At 42.6% G+C, this 24,518-nt stretch overlaps 1 protein-coding gene across 1 annotated transcript in view; it reads right to left on the minus strand.

Moving 5' to 3' along the window:
* RAF1 (Raf-1 proto-oncogene, serine/threonine kinase) overlaps positions 1 to 24,023 on the minus strand; it is a 65,055-nt gene extending 41,032 nt beyond the window's left edge. The window contains exon 1 of the mRNA XM_032750705.3: positions 23,714 to 24,023. The gene's annotated coding sequence lies outside the window, so the exon portion shown is untranslated. The remainder of the gene's footprint in view (positions 1 to 23,713) is intronic.
* Positions 24,024 to 24,518: the final 495 nt, after the last annotated feature.

Genomic DNA, 24,518 nt, shown 5'->3' on the forward strand with positions numbered 1-24,518 from the left:
GCAACAAATAGAAAAAAATCCCAAAACACAGTCCTCAGATCTCGGTGCCCCCCAGGAGGAGGTGGGGTTGCCAGGTAATAGGGGATTGGAATGGGGATGGCAACCAGGAACTCTGGAGGGCTGAAACAGAGGTTTCCATGACTATAAAATGCTGTGCTTCCCATTTTTTCTGAAAGTTACCACTGATTCCAGCATTATTACACTGGAATCAGTGGTAACTTTCAGAAAAAATGAAATTTAGAGGACATTGCTAAAATAAATACTTAAGCTTTTATAGCACCCTTTTACAAGACAAACCACACTGAGATCACAGCTATTAAGAAAAGACCTTACTCTCTAATTTTCCTCATTTCCATTACCATGGGCTCAGACCTACCAGAAAACCAAATCCAGATCAAGGTGGTATCCACTGAGGGAAAAATTTAAAATCTAAATAATTCTTTTCAAATTCTTACAGAGTAACTTCTCAATGTCACATTTCAACTGAACAAGTCCCATGATGCACAGATCCAGTTTATTTATACAACTTGAACAGGAGTCCATGTATCTGACTGCAAAACTTAGCCCTGGAGAAAAAAAATACGGGAAAAAATACAAAAATATGGGAAAAAATACAAAAATACACTCAAAGCAGTGTGTACAATAAATATTCACATGGCTTTAGGCTAAGTATATCCATGTAATATGGGAGAGTAGTACAGATTTTTGCAAAATATGCAAAAGGATCTTCAAATACTATAATATAAAATATAAACACAATGAGGGGCTTGAAAAGAAGGAAGGAAAGGGGGGAAAGCCACCTCAAGAAGAGAAGGTTTTGCCAAAGACCTTTCATAAAGTTTTAAACTTCTTTTAAGAGACCAGAACAGTGAAGGAGTGTAGTCATGGAGCAAATAAACACAGATCTGGAGGAAAGCAAGCCAGATTTCAGAGTTAAACAATGTAGCACATGCAAAGGAAGACAATAATTGCAAGAAAGAAACTGAAAAGCAAACAGGGAAACTGAAACATTACGGCACTGAAGTAGAAGGGAAACAAAAACTGAACAAACTTTCCAAAATAAAATGAAAATTATTCAGCCTTCTTCCCGAGGCTGATGTGGTTTGTGTTTGTGATGTTTAAAGTGTGGATGTGCAGGTATTGGACTTTCATTTGCCCAGGCATACAATCAGATTTTGCATTTTGGCCATCCGGAGGGTTCCTAATGTAGGAAAAGCAGCGATTAGAGGAGAATGAAACCCCGGGCTTTGGGCTGTGAGCCCAGTCTGCCTGGGGAGCAATTCCCTTCCACCTCAGCCTCCTCAGCTGCTCCCCATCTTTGAGAAGAGTTTTCACCCTGACTGCTGGGAAGGAGCATGGAAAAGCAAAACCTTTCCTTATTTGTGGTGATTCCATTTGCTGTGTGCAATATTCCTGTGTTCCCTGTCTTTACCTGGGGGTTCTCCAAAAATATCCCAATGTTTGAAGTGCTACCACGTAACTTTGGTTGTATCCTTAATACCCCTAAGCCTCAGAAGAATGAGCAGCAAGAATTAGGAGTGGGATGCTGGCTGGGAAAAAGAAGAAATGCACATACACACTTTATTATGGAATTTTGTGTATCAAATCTTCCTCCCTTCCTCCTCAAGCCAAGGAGTGCTGTAGACAAACTTTGCCATTTTATCCAGCCACAGTCCAAGCACTGTCCTTCTGCAAGGTTTGATTATGCTACAAATTATCCTTTTACTCCTCCATAAGTTGTTTTTTTGGGTTTTTGTTGTTGTTCTTATTTGTTTGTTTGTTTTTAGTAAGAGAACATTGCTTAGGAAAAAGTTTAAGTCAAGTGAGATACAAATGAAGTCCAGCATACAGAGACCATGGAGAAAGTGGCCTTGAACAAATCAAGCATTAGCAACTAAAAGAGAAGCCAAATAAGGCATCTCTTATTTGTATAATGATGCATAAACTATTTATATTTTATCATCCAGCTGAAATGCTTTATTATTTCCCTGTGTCACTAAAGTGTTCAAAGGAGTGGTAATACAATTTTTCGTTTGGGTTTTTCATGCACTGAGAATTTAAATCACATAAATCACCTTACAACAACAGGACACCTTATATATGAAGCTGTTAACAGTGGAGTTAACTTGTTTTGCTGAAATGAAAACCATTATTTTTGTTGCTTTGTCCTGAACAAATCATCAATTTTTTACTTTATTCATATCCAGCCAAAGGTGGTTGCTGTTGGGCTGGTTACGGTGCATGCCCTTCTCACCCTGTCCTGCAGCTTTTCAGCCAAATCTTGGGAGCCATCTCTGTCTTCCATATGGAAATATCTTTACTATAATCTATTAGGTGTTCATACTTATACGGTTCTTGGGTGTCTTTCTATAAAATTAACAATAAATATGTTGGATGAAAATATCAATTATGTAGATTTTCAATTCCAGTTTGTGTGGGAGCACTTCAGAGTATAAATTGAAACAGCTTTTCATTAAGCCTTGCAGTAATTAAATTATTCTGAGAGTGCAGCTCTATAAACAGTAAACAACAATCTCTTACTGAAAAAATAAAGTTATATAGCCCCTCCTCATTGCTAATTTTACAGGGCAGATTCTTAGTTCTCTCAGGGAGCTGTGCAGCAGTTTATTTGCTGCAGAGGAGGAGCTGCAGGCAGTTTGTGGCCCTGCAGTCCCTGGCCTGGCTGTGTGCAGGGCAATGCAATTTGCTTCCAGGAAAATTCAGGGCTCTGCACTCCTCCAGCCACTCCTCTCAGACTCCTCCAGACAGGCTGAGCTCAGTGGCTCCCCTGGGTTTTAGATTCTCATTTGCAGCCCTTCTGCCCAAGATTTAACTTTCCCCTGGTGTGACAAGAAGCTGCTCAGAGCTGTGAACCCCGAGCTGCCAAGTGCAGGTCCTGCTCACAGCCAGTTCTCCCCATCACCCAGCCCATCCCTGAGTCCTCCTCCGCTGTTCCACACCTCGCTGCCCATTTGTTTGCACAGATAACTGAGAAAAAAACAAACAGAAAATATCCCTAAAGGCACGTGGCTTCAAAGTGCTCTCTGTTGTGTCTGACGGGTACAAATTTATTTTATCAGGTGACTAAAACTGGTTTTTCCCCATGGCTGGAAATGGGTTGGAGGAATAGCAGTTAAATTCCAGATAATTGTGGAAAGGACTGGGAGCCTGGGTAAATCTCATTTCAGGACACAGTTTCAAAGAGCACAAGACAAATGCACCGGGTCAGTGGGGGTAGCACTGGATACTGAGAATATCAAAGCATGAAAATAATTTTAGAATAATGTTTTACAAATTAAATGTGGAGATGTTGAGCCGATGAGTGGCACCTGCACAGGGAATAAAAATTTAATCTGAATAAGCATTATTTGAGCTCCAAAAAGAGGACACACTTTTTAAAAGCTAAAAATCTAGGCTATAATTTGTGTCTATTTGAACAGTCATTCCTACTGCAGAGACAATAAATACAGCACTTTGATTTACATGTGTATTCTATTTTTGAAACCTAACCAAACTGGTTTATTTGGTTTATTTTGACTTTCTGAAAAAGTCTAACCACAACAAAATCTCTTCAGAGCTAGGTACTACAGTTTAAAAATAACAAAGCATAAATAGCTCTTTCCTGACAAACATTTTTAGAAGCCAGCCTGAACATATAATGAAAACTCTTCTTCAGCAGAGCAATTACACCTGATAGAGAGCTACCTAAAGGATTTATCACCTGATAAATGACATTAAGCTGTGCATTGACAATTTCTCATGGCCACTGAACTCCACTCTATACTTAGTTTCTCTCCAAGCAGAAGAATTACAGCTGTTTATTGTAATAACATAGAGGATGACAGCAACATTTTATTTTCCTGCAAGGAATCCTGAGTAAGGAATGAGTAGTGACAGAGTAGGATTGGAGGCTGCTATCAGGCTGTAGCTGAAAAATACACAAACCCTTCCTTTATCTCTTCACAGATCATTTTTGTTCTGTTTCTTCATCAAAAACCCAAGTGGTTTTTTGTAGTTCTGGTGAGAAGCCTGTTCTCACTGTGATGTGTTTGTACAGAAAGCCTCACTCACTCCTGCCCTGCTCCCATCACCCTCGGCTTTCATCAAAGGCAGATTCCAGAGACAAGGAAACCCAGAGCAGGCAGGGAATCCATCCTACTGCTCTGCAGCTCTGCTATTCCCAGATAACACAGCTCATTAACATGTGCCTATAAGGCCATAAATACCTGCATCACTCAAAGGTTCATGCAGGCAGCACAAAGACAAAAGTCCATTTTAGCCTCCTGCCTGCATTCTTGCACTAAGAGAAATGCAACTCTCATTAACTGGATTCTGGTACAAAAAGCAATGCAAAATAAGAAAAAAAGCTGTCTGGCTTTCAGCTCCAGCCTATTTATCCATTGTCTTTCAAGTTCATCTCAGACATTGGGATAAACAAAGATAGGTGATCAAAGGGCTGCGTTACTTTTGGCAACACGCTTCTGTTGTAGCCAGCCTTTGATTCTTGTCCTCCACGTCCTACAGAGCAATCTGTGCTTGGAGAGCCAGGACCATTAAAAATCGTGTTGCAAGCACCCTACCTTGTGCAGCAGAGCACTGATGAAGATGTGCCAGCAGGGCAGGATTTGGGGATTTGGGGATTTTGGCCGTGCAGCTGCTGAGGGTTGGTGGCTGTACAAGGGGAAGTTCATCCCAGCCCTGTGCAGAGCACAGAGCGTTCCAGAGCTGTGCTGGGGGAAATTGCACTCTGGGCTGATGGAAACATCCTGCACAGGGCTCAGCACTGCTCTGCCACAGAACATCAGGAGATTCCCCCTGGGAAGCTCTGACACACCAGTGTAGCTGTGCAATTTTTAAAACCTTCTCTACGTGTATGGCTCGTTTGGTGTCTGATGATAAAGGTGGGGGATGTTTCTGTCAGATGTTTCATTTGTTAAGGACTTTTTTGCTGTTGCACATTCATTTCTTAGACTGGCCAGTGGTAATCAGGTTGGTGATATATATCAGGATATACTTCTGCTTCAATAAAAAAGTTAATTCTGATTAAATGAATGATGATGTTCACTTTGGTCTTGTTTTTGAACAAACTTCTTTTTTAATTTCTTTTTGCAAGATAATAAAAACCCAAAACAATGCTATGAGCAAAACAAGTAAATTACTTGAGCAGTAATTAGCAAAGACATCAGGCCAAAGGAATGCAAACATACAAGTCTGCTGGAGCTCAGAGCAGAGCCCAGTGTGCTGCGTTAGGAGATTTGTTCCATCTCTCAGCAACTGCACAGAAATGAGTGTGGACATGCCTGCTCTTACCTGAGTATTTTTAATACTTTGGAGATACACATCTAATACTCACAGGTATTCACATTCATTTATTCAGACATTCCTCACCTCCAAACCTATTTCTGGTGGAGACAGAAGCTTTGCATCAAATTATGCAAGGCTTTCTTCTGCCCTCCGCTGAAATGGAACAGTGACACAAGAGCTTGAGTAACTGCTGGAACATCATTGCTGAGACATCCATTTGATTTGATAGTGAAGCCAAAGAAATAACAAAAAAGCAAAATCTAGAGCAAGCTGAAGCCTTTGCTTTTCATACAGCAAGTATTTGTAACTTGGAATAATTGGTTCTATGTTCACACGCTAAATTCTAGACAGGAAATTAAAAAAAAAAAGGGTTTCCCCCCCCCCCCCTTATCACATTCAGAGTGTAATGGATGGAAAGGAATAGCAATGCTTTGTTGCTAGAATGTAATTATGTATTTAGTAATAATCCCACCTTGGGGTTTGATGGCTCCAGCATGCCCCCATGGCAGCTCTCACACGGATTCCATGCTATCACCTGAGTTCTGAGCACTGGGGCTCTCTGCTGGCTCTGCAATTGCAGGAAAGCCAAAGCTGTCCTGAGGCAGGGAGGGTGAAACTCCCAGGCATTATTTCCATCTGGGAGGTTCCCTGCTGAGACATCTCCCCAGGACACACCTGACAGATTCATCTCTTTCAAGGCTGTCTTTTGAAAATAAAAGGTGGATTTTCTCCTCCTCTTGTGAAAACCTCATCCTTGTAAATAAGGAACAGCAGAACCAAAAATACCTTGTGTTGAGGCAGGCAATCTTCAGATGCTTTGCCCCAGCACTCTCTGGGTAAATTATCTAACTTCTTGTAGCTTTCAGACTTCAAAGTTACCTATTCAAACTAAATTTTTATGTGAAACGTTCAGTACAAAGCAATAAATTATTTCCTCAAGAAATGGATTTTGATGTATCAAGTTTTCAAGTAGGATCACGCTCTTGGCTGATAAGAATGCAAGGAAAATTTTTTGCCTTCTTTTTCCCCCCTCTCCCTCTTCATTTATCTTTTGATAACAGTCAACTGCACTTATTCTTAAAGAAGTATTGATGGTTATAGCCATGGTTTTATTAAAAATAAAAATGGCATCGTTTATATGCAAATATAATAATATTTAAAATATAAAACACGTATATGTATTATTATATATTAAATATATATTTTTTAAATTCACCTCTGCTTTGTTTATGCCAGGAGAGTTCTGGATATTTCCATTACAACCAAATGCCTAAATTCATATTTTTAGTGGTAACAAAGTATATTGCTGAGATTGTATAAAGCAGACCTACTCAAGAGGAATTGCCATTTCTGGAGCAATCCTTGGAAGTCTTTGAGTAAGGATAAGAAATAGGATCCATTCTCCTCTTTGACACAAAAAAAAGATCACAGATTTATTTAGTTTAATATAATGTAATTCACCTGAGTATTTAACTTAAGCAGGTGGAAAATCCTCGTTTCTCTTAGGGAGAGGAAATAGACTCAAGTGATTAAAAGTCTTTGGTTACTTTTCCTGGTAGCTTTTTGTTGCTTGTTTTTGCAGGAAGTTAAGAATTCTCTGAGGAAAGCTCTGAGCTCTTTGTGTGGCTTTGTGAGTAATGGAAAGAATTTACACAAAATATGCCACTGCTGTGTAGTGATATGGAACAATAAATAATAAAATAGGCAAGAGGTAGGAATTGCTCAGACTCCCTTTCTATAAAATCCCTCTTCTTAGAGGGAAGTGGAACTGCTGTGGAGCAACTCATATGAAACAGCTGGGATGATAATTGCCAAGGAAGGCTGCTTTGGAATTTGGCAAGGAGCCACCATGTCCTAATTACCTTTACTTTGCAGTTTTTGGTCTGAAGTAGCTGGTATTGTAGAATTCACTAATCCAGAGTAATTGGGATTGTTCTGCTGCAGCAGAAAGCTGGGCAGGCTTTCAAAAAATAACAATTATTGAAAGTACTATTTTGGAAAAGACAAGGCAGCCGAATCCTAGGTAGCTGAAGTTGAGCAGCATTGTAAATAATCCTTTATGAAATTAACAATTTTGTTCTTATGAAAATTGGCAGTTTTCCATTCAATACCATGTTCCTCACTGAAGGAACAGCAGTTCCAAGAGAATTTTATCACAGAAAGCAAGAATATGGAATTATCCTTTCACAGCAACTTAATGCAGCAGAAAACTTTCAAAGCAATTAAGCCTTATAAATGCCATTCTTACCACAACTATTCACTACAAGGCATAACAGCCCTGCTCTTTATTAGCATTTTCAAATTAATGATTGTCATTAGGAAAGGCAGTGTGAAGCATAATTCACTCCATAGTGAAGCAGCTGCTGCTGTGCCATATATCTGCCTTCTAACAGCCCCAACTGCTGGGTTTTTAGTTTTATCCACTTCCCCTGAGGTGGATATTGTGATTTCCTTGCTGATATTCCCACTGTTATCAGGCAGCAGGATCAGTGTCTGCCCGAGCTGCTGCCACCCAGGAGCTCCCACCAGGAGAGCCAGCACAGGGCTCACAGGATTCAGCTAAAATAATTTGGTGAGTAATTCTTACTGGTCTCACACGATCAGACAGATTAACTGAGTCAGGCTTCAAGTTTTCTTAAAGAACTTTGAATTTTTTGGCTCAATTTCCAGGCACAAGCAGGAGCAGTATGAGTGGAACGTCCTCACAGGTGATGGGCTTACAGCAAGGCACAGGTCTGACCAGCAGTTCATGGCTTTGTTAAAAGGTTCAAGTTTCCCTCTGAGGCAGTGAGAGAGCCAAGATTTAGTCAAAAAAAAAGGAGAAAAGCCGTGTTTGGTTAAATTCTCTGAACCTCATCTTTTCCTCTGTGAATCAAAAGTAGGAGCAGTGCTGTGCTTTAGGGCTGAAGTGCAGATTAACAGTACATGTACCTGTAATTATATCCTGAGTAAATGGGATTGTTCTGCTGCAGCAGAAACCTGGGAAGTCTTTCAAAAAAAGTAAGAACACACCGAAGATAGCATTTTGTAAAAGAAGACTTTGCCAAGGCTGTAAAATCCAAAGGGTGCCAAAGGCACAGCCGCTTTTCCCTTGCAGCCCTCTCTGCCCTCTCACTCACACCGAGTCAGGTTTTTCTTTTTTTTCTTTATTTCTTTTTCCTGCCTGACAGCAGCCCAGCTCTCCTTGAGCAAGGCCAGGGCAGGCTGAGGTGTGCAGGGACTGGAATCTCCCCATTTGGCAGCAGCCCACGAGTTACTGGCTGGGAACCTGCAGCCTGGAAACCGATCCCACAAAGAGCAGCTTTTGCATATGTAAAGTGGATCTCAAAGGGCAGCCCTGATTACTCAGCTGTTTATCACACTCACATGAGCAGCAATATCTTTAGATACAGTCAGAGCTGAAGACGTTAATTATTTTTTCATCTATTGTTCAAAATTCCATATACATTTTAATTAATTTACCTGCCACAGTATTGGCTGGTTTGAAGAAAGCCCATGTGACTTCTTCAAAATGTTACAGAAAATAACAACAGGAGTTGGAAGGCAAGAAAATGTGCTGATAAACGAAAATTTCAAGATACTTGAGACTAAAAGACATTGAAAAAGTGCAATATTAGCTGATGAAATTGTTGATTACACCTTATGGAAGTGGATGCAAAGCAACAGTCTAGGAAAAGACAACCTAAATTAAACTCTGTGTGTGTGTTACAGTCAGGGGGTCTAGTTCAGCTCTTGTCAGCCAGATAAAGACAGGTGGGATTTACTAGGAAGAGCTGCTTAAAAATGCCAGCTGAGTGCTCAGCAATGGTCAAAACAAGAAACACGCAGGAGTTTAGGATGGGAGAGAGATGACAACAAAACAGAAGAGAGGATTTACTTAAATTGCAGAATGGAAGGATGTGCCCATGTTTTGAACACAGCATGAAGGTGTTCCTGCACTGCCATTTATATGTAACAAAATTCAGAGGAACAGAAAAGAGCACCAGGGATTTAGTGAGATATAAATCAGCATGAGAAGCAACTAAAGGCATTAGGACTCTTCAGCTGGGGAGAAAAAAAGGATGAGAGAAAACATAAAGATATTTTCATAGGACAAGAACCTCTCACATGCCTCATCCTGCAGGGACTGAGAAGATTTGAGTAAGAAATGGAGAAACTCAGAGTACAGGGCTGTGCTGGGTGTTTGTAGATATTCTCTATCAAACCATGGCAAATGCAGTGTCAGGGATCAGGCAGGGTGCTGCATGCAAACACAAAATTTTCTCCCTATGGCCTCCAGTGTTGTCACAATCCATGAAAGGTTTTCTGGATTGAATGCTGATTTTCTGTTTCTGGGCATTTTAAATTCTTTTACTATTTCTCTAAATTGCCATTTGGGATTTGTGTGTGGCTTGCTATGATTTTATATTTAAAATACCAGAGCCAAGAGCTTTTAAATTGTCATTTAGAAACAACTTGCACTGTGACAAATTGCTTCTTGGCAGCTAATCTTGCTCTTTGTTTATCCTGTTTAGATTTGGAGAGAAAGATCCTTTTAGGTTTTTGGTTTTTTGTGTTTTTTTTTTAATAAAAATCTCTAGATTATGTTGAGTCTTTGAACAACCTGCAAGCATTTTATCCTTTTAGCTGTTACTTCAATATGCAGATATTGATAAAATCAATCATCTATTCTTAAAAAATAAGTAGTGTATTAGTAATACACATTACATGTGCGCCTCCTAATTTGAGAAGTATTTAGGACACGAGATTTAGATGCAGATCAGTTCTCCAAATGTTTCAGAGCTGTTGGAATCTGGATCTGCTAAGCCAGGACAACCTAGGATGTTCCACATAATTATTGCCCAGCTTTAGTGATGCTCTGGTTCCCTCCCATAATCCTGGAGAGCACATTTTGCCATGCTTGACCTTTGCTTAATGAAGTAGGATAAACACAGAGTTGTTTCTCCAACACAGAAAAAATACCAATACGGCATATCAATATTTAGAACTATTTTGACAGTACAGCAGAAAACCCACATGGTTTAATTGGAAAGGTTAAAAAGCTGTGCTGTACAAAAATTCTACAACTAACTTGAAAATCCTTGACAGGTAAATCCCAAAGAAACATTTAGGGGGTTAATTCTGGGATAAAGGTGCATAGAATATATAAAAAGATGTTGAATTGAACTCAGAGTTTTTGTTTATATAGAGCTTGACAACACAAAGCCCCATGAAAATGTACAACATGTTTTTAAAAAGCGAGTTTAAAGGGTTGTCATCCCAGATTTCTCACAAATAAATAAAATTACGAAAATAAAAAGAGAGAGAGGATGGGAGAGGAAAGGGAAACAACATTTTCCCCTGCAGGTTTTCTGGAGAGAACAGCAGACTCAACCCAACAGACAGATTGCAGAAAGCCAGGCTTAAAAGAGAAGTAAAATACGGAACTCTGCAGTAAAAAAAAAAAAAAACCAAAAAAAACCACAAAAAAAAACAACAGAAGTTCCCCAACTAAATAAATGTTCGGTGCTAAAATTTATCAGCCTGCTTCTAGGAACTCAGTGATATCACCACAGGCTACAAAAATAACCCCCCAAAGAGTCACATGGGGTGATGTCATGTGAATGTGGAATAAATCCTTGCTTTTTTTAAACTGAAAAATTTATATTCAGCCAAACTCGAGGAAAAAGCACAAAGCTACACTGAGGGCAGTGGGCCAGGTCAGGGGAGTTCAGCTGTGCCCTCCTGATGCTCCAACTGTGCCCTGTGGCAGGACAGAGAAATCCCTGAGTGGAAGTGATGGCAACACCTCTATTTCTGATTAAATGCATCATCACAAAGCCTCTGAATTCCTGCTGCTCCTGGAGAAGGGATATGGGGTGTCCAGCAGCCCCACACCAGGCTCCTGCCCTCAGGAAGGCTTCCCAAACACAAAAGAGTTTTTATTTTCTCTCATACACTGGAAACAAAGGTGCCCAGGAAATCAGGGTGCAGCACAGGGCAGTGATGGCATTTCAGCCTGGCCAGCCTGCACTCCCACAGAAACCTGCTGCAGGACAAGGTTTTCCAAAACCTGAAGTATTTCCAAGAACCTTTGTTAAAAATATAATCCTAAATAATTTCTAAGTGAGCCAGAAAGAAAATACAATTACTTTTGATACTTCCATTAGAATATATTGGGAAAGACCAGATTGCTGAGCTGTTACTGGTTAAATATAATAATAAAAAAAAATTAGAATATACTGGAAAAGACCAGAGTGCTGAGCTATGACTGGTTAAAAATATAATTTAGAATACACTGGAAAAGACCAGAGTGCTGAGCTATGACTGGTTAAATATAATAATAAAAAGAAAATTAGAATATACTGGTAAAGACCAGAGTGCTGAGCTGTGACTGGTTAAAAATATAATTTAGAATACACTGGAAAAGACCAGAGTGCTGAGCTGTGACTGGTTAAATATAATAATTTTTAAAAAAATAGAATATACTGGAAAAGACCAGAGTGCTGAGCTATGACTGGTTAAAAATAATTTTAAAATACAACAAATTTTGGGATTTCCATTAGAATATACTGGAAAAGACCGGAGTGCTGAGCTGGTTAAAGATAATTAATGGCTGGATGCAGTGTGTTAATCACTGATGGCAGCAGAGAACATCATTCCATAGCCCTGCTGCATGACATCATTGGCCAAGTGGGTATTTCTAACCACATGAGAGAAGTATTTCTCCTTCCAGCATGGAATATGGCCAGAAAAAGGAAAAAAAAAAGTTTTAAGATGTCCTTTATGAAAAAAACCAACAGAGTGGCTCTGCTGTGAGCTGAACGTGACGTGCCAGATCCATCTTTTAGAACTGATCTTGAATTTAAATCAGCTCCTAATTTCTGCATTTGTCCCACATGACGAGAGCAGTGAGGAGCTCAGCACCAGCCTCGTGTGGCTGGAGCCTGGCACAGCTCCTGCTTGATGAAGTCACTCTCATTACCCAGCTCCAGCAGTTCCAGCTTTCCTTTCTACCTGAATATTCGAGTCTGATGCTTTGTGCCACTTAATTCTCTTCATAGAGCTGTGTATTACTAAGGAAATACTGTGGTTTTAAGACAGCATACACAATAAAAATATACACAACAATATCATGGCAAATTTTAGATGATAATGAGCAACAACTACAAAGGCTTTGGATTTAAAGCAGTGAAGGGCTCAAATTGTGGCTCCACCAGAAACCACTTAGACAAGTCACTCAAGGGAGTAATTGAAATTAGCAGATCTTAAATGTATTACTGGCTCTGAGATTAAGTTAAAAGCAATAAAGAGATTTCCAAGAATGGCAAAATGACTTTGTTAGTGATAGTGGGAACCGGTTGGGAAATAGTGAGAAGTAGCAAGGAATAAAAAAGGAATTATCTGGTTTCGTACATCTGGAGCTTCCAAAGCATCAAATCAGAGCTGTGAGATCACACGAAAATAAAAATAGATAACCATGTTTAGTCCAGTTTGTTGCTCTCCCTCTGTGCCCAGGAGATAAGGGGATAGCTCAGATTATGACCACCACCCTCAGGTCACATTCAAGAGTTCTTCAGTGCCGCACATTCACTCTGGGTTATTCTCTTCTGTCCCAGCCTTGCTGCCGCTTGCAGTGTGCAGCAAGAGGAAATCAGCATTTCACAGGGGTCCTGTCCTGTCCTGAGCTGGGCTCAAACCCCCAGAGCAGCTGGGGCTCCTCAGACCGTCCCAAGAGCCATGGCCATCCTCACATGGCCCAAGGAAGTCACAGGACGTGGTGACACTGGGCTGAAGGGCAGAGCTGGAGCCTCCAGTTCTGCCACGTGTCCCTGGATTTGGGCTTTGGGTGAGGGGCTCTGGGAGAGCCACTCAGGGCAGCTCCCGCACCTCTGGTGGCTGTTTCTTTTTTTTTCTTTTTTCTTTTTCTTTTTTTTTTGTTTTGTTTTGGTTGGTTTGTTTGTTTTGGATTTTTTGTTTGTTTGTTTGTTTGCTTGTTTTGGGGGGTTTGGTGGTTTTTTTTCTTTTTTTGTGGGGGGTTGGTTTGGTTTTGGTTTGTTTTGCTTCTTTTTGTTTGGGTTTAATTTTTTTTTTCCTTTAAGTCTCTCCTGATGGAACTGGTTTACTTTGTATAAATACACAAAAATAAGAGAAAAATCCTGGAACTTCTTTGCTCAGAGCAATTGGCCTAGACTATGTGATCATTTGGAATGAAGGGACGCCTCATCTAAACCAGAAACATTGAGCTAGAGCTCTGAGACCTTCCCTTACAAAAGCTTCACCAAAATAAATTGGTTTCCATGCAAAACTTTGAACTTTCCATGCAAAACTGGGCATGAATCTTGTTTTCCAATGAAAAAGCATTTTGTCAAAAAGATCCTTGATGAGTTCTTTTTCTGAAGAAACACTTTTTGAGTAATCACTCTGTAGGCCAAGGAAATAGTTGAAAATCATGAGCTTCATCAGTGTCATCCAACATGCAATTTTATGTAAGTGATTAACTTGACAAATACATAGAATATTCTCCACTGGCTTGCAGCTATTTTCAGGCAGCTGCAATTTATTGATGAGTGGTGTTTGCACATGAATAGATTTTGATCTGTGCATGACTAATTTCTACTTCTGAAAGAGATTTAACATCTTTTGCTTCCTGCTAGAAAGCAATTACAGTTTCTGTGGACAATTCAGCACGGAACAGTACCCTTAGATTGGAAGCTGGGTTTCATTCTCCACTTGTTTGCTTTTGATATTGCCCAATAAATTCCACTGAGGCAGAATCTTAAAGGCCCATCAAGTGATAATTTATGGGACTCTGAGCGCTGAAATTAGAGGAACACAAGAGAATCTGAGTGTTTTGTATTATCTTTGTGCTCACTTCAAACCAGATACATGAAGAGGCTTTTTGCAGTTGAATGTTCACAATTTCTGCTCCACTACAAGAGAAGATGTGAACACAAAATGGCCCTGGCAGGTTTTGCACATGGAGATGGAGATAAAGCTAAAGTTACCATGAATGTCAGCCTAGAAAGCAGCTTTAGTGCACACAGCTGTCTGGGGGTGCAGTGCCAGATGTGGCTGGGGTGAGGGGTTCTACTGCCAGCTGTTAGAACCAGCTGGGGCAGTTCTCTGCTGTTCTTTGGGCAGTTTTCTTTATCTCTCCCACAGCCCATCCTCCCTCCAGGAGATCCCTTGTGTCCATGGCCACTGAGTGTCCCTGCACGGCTGAGAAAATTCCATCATCCATGGGGAGATGCTCTGCCCAGGGGAGGAGCCAAACATTCCTACCTGGATACAATCTGACCTGGGAACAGCACAGCAGCCTTTGCCCCCTGCATTCCCAGAGGAGCAGCTTTCTTCCCCCTGCATTCCCAGAGGAGCAGCTTTCTTCCCACTGCATTCCCAGAGGAGCAGCTTTCTTCCCACTGCATTCCCAGAGGAGCCCAGGCCCATCTCCCCCAGCCCTGGAGCTCCAGAGGAAAACTCCCCCCTTGTGCAGGATCCTGCTCCAGCAGAAGCACAGCTGGCACTGCAGGAGGGCTGAGCCACCCTGGGATGGGGCTGCTGCCACCTCCCTGCCCCACAGGCTGTCAGGCATGCTCTGACTCTGCCAGTGGTTTGGGGTTTTTTTTGTTTGTCCTACTACATTTGTATTTTTTGGTTTTGTTTTTTGGTTTTTTTTTAGTTCTCCTAGTAAAGAACTGTTATTCCTATTCCCATATCTTTATCTGATTTCAAAACTATAATAATTCAGAGGGAGGGGATTTACATTTTCCATTTCAGGGGAGCCTTCCTTAGCAGACACCTGGCTTTTCAAACCAAGACAATAACATATAGATGTTCCCTAATACACCAAGGATTCCTGCTGGAGGTGACTCCAGTGAGTTTTATTGACCTCCAGATGGAACAAGATCAAAACAGAGGTGCCTCCACACAAATAGGCTTTGCTGGCAGTGTTGAGGCACCCTCCATGTGTAACTCCAGGGCAGCACCTGGAGAGGTTTGATGCTGGTGATGAAGGAACAGTGCAGGAATTACTGCTTATGGAATTTCCTGCTTAGTTCAGTCTCTGGGCACAGGTACTGGCCCTAAGATTTGGGAAATATACTTTTCTTGGATGCTCTCTGGTCACCACTTGCACAAAAGTGACCGTGGACAAGACAAGCACCATAAATTCCCAGTTTTTCAATGATTTTCCCTCCTGACTTGAACTTGTGTCTTATTCCTGGAGAAAGGGAACCACCACACCTCTGCTAACATGGCCAACAAGTTTACATCTCCCCTCCAGCCTTTTGAAAATCCAGCACAATTGGGGTTTACACTAATATTCAATTAAGAGCCCCACAGCTGTGTTCAAAAGAGCTGTGAAATGCTGCATTTTGCTTGTTGAATAAGGAAGACCATTTCAGTCCACTGGTGGTTGGAGACACTTCAGCAATGAGATCATATCTTTTTATAATCTCAGTATTCAGTGTGCAGTTGAAACCAGGAGAATAAAAAACTGATGACAGAATATCTCTGCTGAGCATGCATCCAGTGACACTTGGAGGTACAGGATGCAGGAAGGTGGGATTTGGAGCAGTTTACCACAGCCAAAGGGGCACAGAGCAATACATAAGGGACATTTTTCATATAAATTGATAGCTGATAATATAAAGGTGTGGAAAATAGGCAGAGAGGCAAGCACTGGATAAGAAGTATTAGTTTGAAGGATTCATCTCACACAAAGGACTCTTTTCAACTCTATCAAAGAATGATGGTCCTGACTCCATGGTTCATCCCTGGTATCTTTGTCCATAAATAAACACTTCAGTAAGTAATCAGTTCATTTCCAGTGATGCTGATCAGATATCAGTGTTTATTCTGTGCCATGGCATCTATTTAGTCTTCACAAAAGTGGTTTAACAGCCACATCTGAATCAGGACAATTCCATAAACAGCATTGCACAAGTTTCTGATAAGACTTAAATGTGTAAAACTTTGTGTACCAGTAGTTCTTCATTAGCCTGCACTCAACAATTTGAGTAATTCTTTGGTGAAATAATAAATTTCCTGCAAGCCCTTTTTAGCACATCACTTTTGAATTGAAGTGGCTCATCCATCAGCTCCTGAACCAATATTAATCGGTGGAATTCTCCTGGCAGAGCTGAGGCTGTCACTGCATTCCTTCAGCTCTGGGTCAAAGAAGGAACCAGGACAAGGTAAGCAAAGCATTCTTCCGGAATTTTGAGGATTTAGGAAAGGACTGCAGGATTTTGGCAAAGGGTGAAGGAATCCAAATGCAAAGCCCGTGAGCAGAACCAGATCCACAAAGGCGCTGGAAAACAGTGGGAGGCAAGATGGGAGAGTGCTAAAGCCCAGGAGGCTTCCAGGGAGGCTGGGGGGGAGGCTGGGGAGAATTCACTCAGGTTTGGGGTTGTTTTTCACAGCTCCACACCAAGCTGCAGGTGGGCATGGCAGTGTCCAGCAAGGCAGGACGCTCTAAACTGGATTTTGAAATTGAGGGCTGCCTATCTGCAGAAGTGGCTGTTCCCAGGCTGGTTTTTAGCCAGGGGAAACACTTCCTTCAGATGGCAGCCGCTCTCCCAGCAGATGCCCGAGTCAGGCTGGTTCAGCTGCACTCCTGCCTGCCTTGGCTGCAGCTGCTGATGCCCAGGGGAAAGGAGCAGCCCCGAGGAAACAGCACAGGACACCTTTAACTGCCCTAATGGCATCTCAGAGCCCTGGGGATTAGCATCCTCAGAGAAAGGTTTGTGTGGCTAGAATAGAGAAATGGTTTTCCTTCATTCACTCACAAAATCTGCACCAGTCTGGTTCTGAGCTCCTCTGAGAGAACTGCATCTTGTGAAAACCTAAGAATAATAAATTAATAATAAAGAACCATCTAATGAATTTTATAATTTTTAGGAACCTTTCAATCACTGGTTCCTTCAGTTGAATTAGGAGACAGAAACCCCAAATCTATTGGGGTTTTTTAAATCTCAGTACACAGAAGCATTGACTCCTCTAATGCAATGTGGTATTTTCTCAGGAATAAAATTGCTGCAAGAATCCCCTCTCCCTTGTGCCCATAGGCTCCCTCAGCATCACCCACCCCTCAGTGTAGGGTGGAAACATTGATGGAAGGAGTTAATTTGGGCAGAGGAAGAGCTGAAATAGCCAGTGAGACTGCACATCCCTGGTGTGTGAATTAATGCTGGGGCTGGGTAAATTCCCCAGTTCTGGCTGCTCAACACAGGCTTCAAAATTTACTTATTAGGCACTATTTATTTATTCTGTGAGATGAATTCCTTCAAAAGGGACACAAAACTGTCACAAGGGTCTCTTACCTACCTTGTGTTTTCAGGCAAAGAACTAGAGGTGTCTCCAGTCCATGTGCAAAAGTAACCATGGTATTTAAATGCTTTTCACAGCTAACACAGCCCCAGCTTATCATGCATTAAATGGCTTTCTCAGGACAGCAACCATATATTTTTGTATTGACCAATATGTTATATATACTGCAAGTAAAGCCATATCCACATATTATTGTGTTGAAACAACAAAACAAGATTTAGAAATGCATATCCAACTTTAATATATAATCTGAAGAGCAGAGTTCCTTCTGCACCTTGAAAATTTCACCTTTGATTAAACGATTACAATCTTCCCTCAGATAAAATACATCTGTGTGTGTATATATTTATGTGTACAATTTCAAAATCAAAGCCTTGCACTCCTGGATGTCATCTGCTGGCACTGGGAGCAGATCCCAGCACCCCAGAATGCAGCCTGGCAGGAATTAATCTCCTGCTTGTGAAGGGCTCCCTAATTGCCCTGGGCTTTTTCCCTTTTGAACTGCCTCCCTAACCTGTAATTTCTCTGCCACCTGCCCAAAGGTAAATGAAGAATCTGCTACACCCAAGGAATTCCTCACCTGCTGCAGGTGACTCCAGAGGGGAGTGTCCATCCCCAGGGAGGAATGGATTTCCACGTGGCAGGTTTCAGCAATATCCCCGGGCAGGAGAGCTGCTCCTGCTCCCATCCTGCGCTGCTGGGGAGCTGAGCAGAGCAGGGAGGCCTTGCTGGAGCCTCCTCCTCTGAGCTCCAGCACGAGACTGAAACTGGGAGAGATTCTGATCATTGAGCAAGTATTGACTTGATTTAATAAGGCAAGAAGAGCCTCAGAGAGCAATTGCTGCTGCTGCTGAGCAATTCTGCACCTCTAGCCTGGCACACTTTTTGTTCCCCCTTTTGCAAAGTCAGGGTTATTCTTGCTTTTGGCTTTTTGCACTTAGGCAAAGGTGTTCCCATGGATCCTCCACTGCCTGGAGGAGTTTGGGAAGATTTGCTGTTCAAAAGGAGCTGGCCAAGGGCAGTGCCATGGAAAAGTGGGGAGGAGGCTGCAGGATAAAATGCAGATCAGCACAGAGTGACAATGGGTCTGTGGCAGCCAAAGAAAGGGCTTGGACTGAAATATGAAAATACCAACTTCCCTCCTTTCCCTCACTTTGAGAAATCTTTCCCTGCTGACATCCTGGTGTCAAGCCCCTTCTTTCATTGTGGCCTCTGCCTTGTTCCACGTGTGACTCCATGAAAATAACCAACCCCATCCAGTTTCTGTAACCAAAACTCTTCCCTGGTGCTCAAAACTAAAAAATTAATTTCAAATCCACTACAGATTTCATAAAAAAAAAAAAAAAAAAAAAGGTGTAATAATTTTCTATGTGAAAGTTCTGGGAGGATACTCAGATTTTAACCACCTGGTTTAGGCTTTGGTGAATTGGTGGATAAACAGATTAAAAATTCAAGTGAAACCAGTGAAATTATTCCCATGTACGTACTAAGAAGTGAAAGTGAGGAAAAACAAGCCAGTCTGTGGGGTGACTGTGTGTGTGTACTGCTTCCATCAGCACTGGAGACAGTGGGTGCAGAGGTTGGAGGGGGTGTGGAGACATTTTACAAAAGCAAAAACAACCTACAGGTGCAGCTAAAAATACTCTGCTTCAAATTCAGTCAGCAGGTTAAAAATGCCAGTGAAGCCCCAGAGTGTGAACCTGCTAGCATTCATTAAAAATGTTTATTCTCTTTTTCCTTTAATACAGCTCCTTCAGTAATTATTTCAGTAATTACATACTGTAAGAGTTGGGGAGCTTGGCTCCTATGGAGTGGTTCAGCTTTTAGATTTTCTTTTTCTTCTCCACCTCTGTGTACACAAATTTATTTGTATGCAAACAATATTTGTGCAGGTACCTCCCTGGTGTTTGGGGCTCACAAAACCAGGGCTTGCAAAAACTTTGCATTTTTTGTTTTTCCTTTTGTTAAGCAAACAATCATTTCACATACCAGAGTGTTTGGGCACCAGAGGGGTGTATTCTCTATAAAACTCCACATTCTTTATCTTGCTAAGGGGGTAAAAGGAATAGAATAGAATAGAATAGAATAGAATAGAATAGAATAGAATAGAATAGAATAGAATAGAATAGAATAGAATAGAATAGAATAGAATAGAATAGAATAGAATAGAATAGAACCTTGTGACAGAATTCTGGACTCTGCAGCCTCCAAAATAAAAAGTTTTCTCTCTTGACCCCCCAGTTCACTTCCTGCTACTAGGGCAATAAAATATTTGAGGCAAGGAGAAAGAGTGATGATTCCTGGCTGGAAATATTCAGAGGAGGTGACAAGCTTAGGACCCTCAGACATGAGGTTCTTCAAGCAGGGACTCCTGGACACCTTGTGGGATCAAAATGAGCAAGGCTTAAACCTGTGTCAAACTGAATCTGCTGGTATTCAACTGATTGCAAAAGTTAATATCATCCTGAGCATCAAAATGAGCAAGGATTTAATTAAACTTCCAGGGAACTCTGATGAAAAATGAAATAAGCCCAAACACATCTTTTAAGGGAGAGCTGTGTAACCACAACAGGGTTTTGTGCAAGGATCAGTGCAGGGGCAGGGGGAACTCTGGAGTGAATGCTGCTCCATCCTTGGGCTTTGCTGGCAGCTCTGCTCCTCTCTGGGGCTCTCCCTGGCCCCACCAGGAGGATGTGGCAGCTCTGTGCCCAGGAGGAGGAGCACAGCAATATTCTCATGTTCCCCCAGACTGAGGAAGGAGCATGGAGCACACCCCAGCACAGTCCAAACCAGAGGGACGTGGGAAAAAATGGGAAAATGTCACATTTGGGCTTCAGAGATGTAGGAGGCAGCAAGAACATCAATGGGCAGAGAGCCCAGATCAGCTGAGAGAGTGCTGCCTTCACCTTGGTGTGCAGGGTGGGAGCCTGCACTAATTAACTGCATTGATTAACCACAGTAATCCAGTTTACAACGCCCAAAACACTCATCCCAACCTTTCTGCTTCAGATTGTGAGGAAGTGTGGGATGCCTGTCAGTGAAGGAGATGTGGTGTGGCCTTGGAGCTTAGAGGGGAAAATACAGCAATGGAACATTTGGGGAAATAAACTTAATGCACTTCCATTTTGTTATTCTTTCTCCCCCAGCCTGATTAATGGTAGCTTATTAGGGATTTGGATTGGGAAGGTAACTTGACATTAGATTTAACTTGTAAACTCTTTCAAAAGAGAGGACAAAATGTGCTCCGTTGTCCAACACAAGCAGGAATCTCTGCCAAGAAAAAGGACACTGGGCAGAGGGGCTCTGATGACTGTTGTTTGGCACAGGTCTGTGTTTGTAAAAAACCTCCATTTCCAGTCATTTGGGTGGGGAGTTTTTATGGAACAAGCTTGATTAGGTTGCTTTCCTAAGGAGAGGAAGCTTATGTAATGGCTCAGTCTATCTCTTGCTCCAAATTTCAGACATATTTGACACATGAGTCAAGGCCTCAAGAAGAATTAATTTTCTAAAGGTTCTTGGAAGTCAGCAACTGAAGACAGAAAAAGGAACCATGTTCATTCCTCAACTGAAGGAGAGAAAGAACTCAGGCACCAAATATTCCTGTTTATGCAGCAGGCTGCTCAGTGCCCACGTACCTGAGGCTGAATTAGCCCCAGCACGTGAGGGGTTTGCCCTCTAAAATGAGAACCACAGTTAGGATATCCTTTTATATATATATCTATATATATTATAATTATATATATATAATTATATAATTATATATATTTATTTATCCTTATATATAAATATATATAGTTATAGCAGAGGTGCTTTAGGGATGAGACCACATAAATCTGTGGTGAAACTGCTTTAGTCTTGCTGTTTGTGGAGCAATGGGTTTTAGGGACTTTTTTTTCCCTAGAATTCTGCTCTGACATTCAGAACACAGTAACCTCAGTCTCCTTGTTCTTAAAAAAGCATGGAATACTTGACAGACTGTGCTGAAGAGGAGGCACAAAGTCATTAAAACACTGGGAAATATCCACAACGTGCTGGTCCTTGGCTATTTCACTCTGGAATGAATGGGCACGGGTGGGGAATCACCTCTGATCCACCTCTCTCAGCTCACTTGGATTTCCCCAGGTTGCCAGGAACGAGTGGAGCTGCTCAAGTGCAATCTCTTGTCTCTGATTTTGCTGAGGAATAATAACAATGCAGTGATATAACTGCAGGAAGCTGTCCAAAATCATAAAATACCTCACTTTCCCCCCCCCTCCCCGTCATATCTGTGTCATTCCCTTTCCATTTGTTGTTCACAGCCTGAATTCCTCAGATAACTTCGCTGCAGACTTGAGCTTTACTGCAGCTATGGAAAACTGCCTGGAAGTTCTGCTCCTTGGTTGTTCTGGCTGCTTTCCAGCCTCAGCAATATTCAAGATGCAACACATCCAACTTGCTCCAGCAATCATTCTATAAAATACAGCCAAAAATAAAAGATCCCATACAAAATTTGCTGCTACCTTAATTAATGACTACAGGAAGCAGAAAAAGTGAGCCTGGCCCAGGTCTTTGGAGGGCTAATTCTAATTCTGCTGGAGAGGTGAGGTGAGCCTAAAATACACCAATGCAGGGCTAATCTTGAGGTCAGTAGGCATTGCAGATTTTCAGGGAATAGTGGGGGTTTCCTATCCAAACCCAGAGGACGTTGGTAGCTCTGACTGCACCCTGGGCACACCCTGATGCTCTTCCCAGCACCTGCTGCTAGAAAATGAATATGGGGACACCTGAGCTGTATCAGGCAACTCTTTTAACAAAAACTGAGCTGATTTCTGGGAAACAGAGCTTGGACCAGGAGGAGAAGTCCTGAATAAGGAGTGGAGCTGCACGAGGCACACAGGAACAGGTTTGGAGCTGCCTGAGGACGTGACACACATCACACACTGCACATCCAGTGCTGGGATAACCCTGCCCAAGGGATGCACAGGGGGATCTGGGGTGCCTGTGCAGGGCCAGGGGTTGGGCTGGATCATCTGTGGGTCCCTCCTGGTTCAGATATTCCATGATCCCATTAAAAACACCTGTGCTGCTCCAAACACCCAAACAAGGTCGGCAGGAGTCACCTCCAGCTTCCTTCAGAAGGAGCTGCTGTTCTCAAGGGGAAGAACTAAAGCAAATCTCCAAATTGCACACCAGGGGAAGGTGCTGGCCCCACTGGCCCAGCCCTGCAGGGGCCTCTGCAGCAGTGCAGGCTTTGCAGCAGTGCAGGCTTTGCAGCAGTGCAGGCTTTGCAGCACAGCCAGGCTGAGCTCTCCCTGCAGAGCACCAGAACCAGATGGTCTTAGAGGTCTTCTCCATTCTGTGCTCCTGTTCATTCTGTTCTAGCTCATTCTGTGCTCCTGTGATTCCCAGCACTCCCAAAACCCTGGAGAGAGGCAGCATTAAACTGTGGCACACTTGGAAAACCCAGGCCTTTGCACACATTAATCTCAGCCATGGTTTGGAAACTCCTGACCCACATGCAAGGAGCTCCAGGGGCAGATGGAGCCCGGGACTGCGTGGATATAATCCATTGTTATGCAAACACACAGCTGCTTTTTAACCTCACTTTCACACTCCTGGTGGGTTTAGTTTCACAGCACCCAAAAAGGAGGCAGAGATGAAGCCTCCTGCAAAGACGCTTCAATTAAATCTGGAAAGGGATTTTGCAGACGGGTCATAGGCAAGCACTCTGCCAGCCTGAAATGGAGCTGTGCTGCTCCAGGAAGGGGCAGTCACACTTCAAAATACAACTTTGTACCGGGTAAACATTAATCCCTGTATCTATTTAATATTTAAATAGAAAACAACTATTTCAAAGATTATTAGATTATGATCTGTGCTCAGAAATTGTGGAAATTTCCACCAAAACCTTCATACAAAATTCATAAACCTCCCCTTAGAAATAGCACTGGGGCTTTTCCATCTGATTGCAGACTAATTAATTTAACCTTTGGAAGCAGGTTTGGTAAGTATTTAATCCCGACCCTCTGGCCTGGATCCACTGTTAACCTCCCAGACAATTAAAGGTGCTGCAAAGCTGTGAAAACCCCATTCCCCCCTTCGGCCGCTCAGGACTCACCAGAACCGTGTTCCCACACCCAGCACCATCCGAGGGTTTGGATCCAGGGCAATCCCAAGGCTGGGGCTGCTGAGCCTGGGGCTGGGAGCTCCCAGGGCCAGCAGGGACACCAGGGATGGTTCTGCTTCCCAAAAGGCTCCAAAGCCTCCTTTGTGCGAGCACAAATACCTGGAGCCAGGGGCTGAGCCCCTCAGGGTCACACAGGTGACAGGGCTAGAAGCAGGCAAACCCAGAGGCTTAATTTAAACTGCCCCAAAATGTTGGTGCTGTCCCCCCGGGGCTGCTCCTGCGCCTCTCCAGCTTTTCCTACAGCTTTCCTGGAATTTTAACATCCCGCTCTCTTCGGGGTTTGTGCTTTGGATTCTTTTATTTTTAGCTGCAGTGGTCTGCAGAGCCTGCCTGACGCCAGCAAATGTAACTGGAGCCGGGTCCCTGCGAGCCAGGAATTGCAGCCACCATCAGCACAGAGCTGGCACTGGGCAGAACCTGGAGCCCCACTCCTGAATTTATCCCCTGCCTTGGGAAAGCAGTGGGGAGACTGCATCAGATGGGTTAGGGGTGAGCAAATAAAAATCAAAGATGCAAGGAGGTCTGTCCCACAACAGATCCATGTTGAATCACTTCAGTGTGAGCAGGAGTTTACAAAAAAGCCAAGCTTTTCCCTGCAGTAACCCTGGCACAGGGCAGGCGTGCACAGAGCGGGCTGCCTTTGGGAAGGGCTGCTGGCAGAGTGGGTAAATCAGAAGAAGCCACTGCTGACAGCTGCCTCCCTCCCAGGGCACACGGCCCAGGCCACAGTGGCTCC

This window comes from Taeniopygia guttata, chromosome 12 (genome assembly GCF_048771995.1).
Source record: "Taeniopygia guttata chromosome 12, bTaeGut7.mat, whole genome shotgun sequence".
Classification (NCBI taxonomy): Eukaryota; Metazoa; Chordata; class Aves; order Passeriformes; family Estrildidae; genus Taeniopygia; species Taeniopygia guttata.